The following is a 305-nucleotide window of genomic DNA, read 5'->3' as shown; positions in this document are numbered from 1 at the left end:
TTGAGAACAAGTAATTTACATTTTTTTAAAAGATATTTTTTTTAAAAAAAGATATTTTTCATATAATAAATAAACAAAAAAATACTTTTATATTATTATACCCAAATATAATTGATAAATAAAAAGATCTTTTTACATTAGATATCCAAACATAAAATTATTTTTACTTTTCTATAAAATCTTAAAAAAAATAACAAAAAAAAATCTTTTCTTAAAAACCCACCCATAAAAACCTTTTGTGACTTTTACTTCACAATACTAATGTCATCTTGATTTGCTTTCGCTATTTCCACACACTTATTTCT

This window comes from Arachis ipaensis, chromosome B06 (assembly GCF_000816755.2).
Source record: "Arachis ipaensis cultivar K30076 chromosome B06, Araip1.1, whole genome shotgun sequence".
NCBI lineage: Eukaryota > Viridiplantae > Streptophyta > Magnoliopsida > Fabales > Fabaceae > Arachis > Arachis ipaensis.
The sequence above is the reverse complement of the archived record's forward strand: the minus strand, read 5'-3'. Positions refer to the sequence as shown.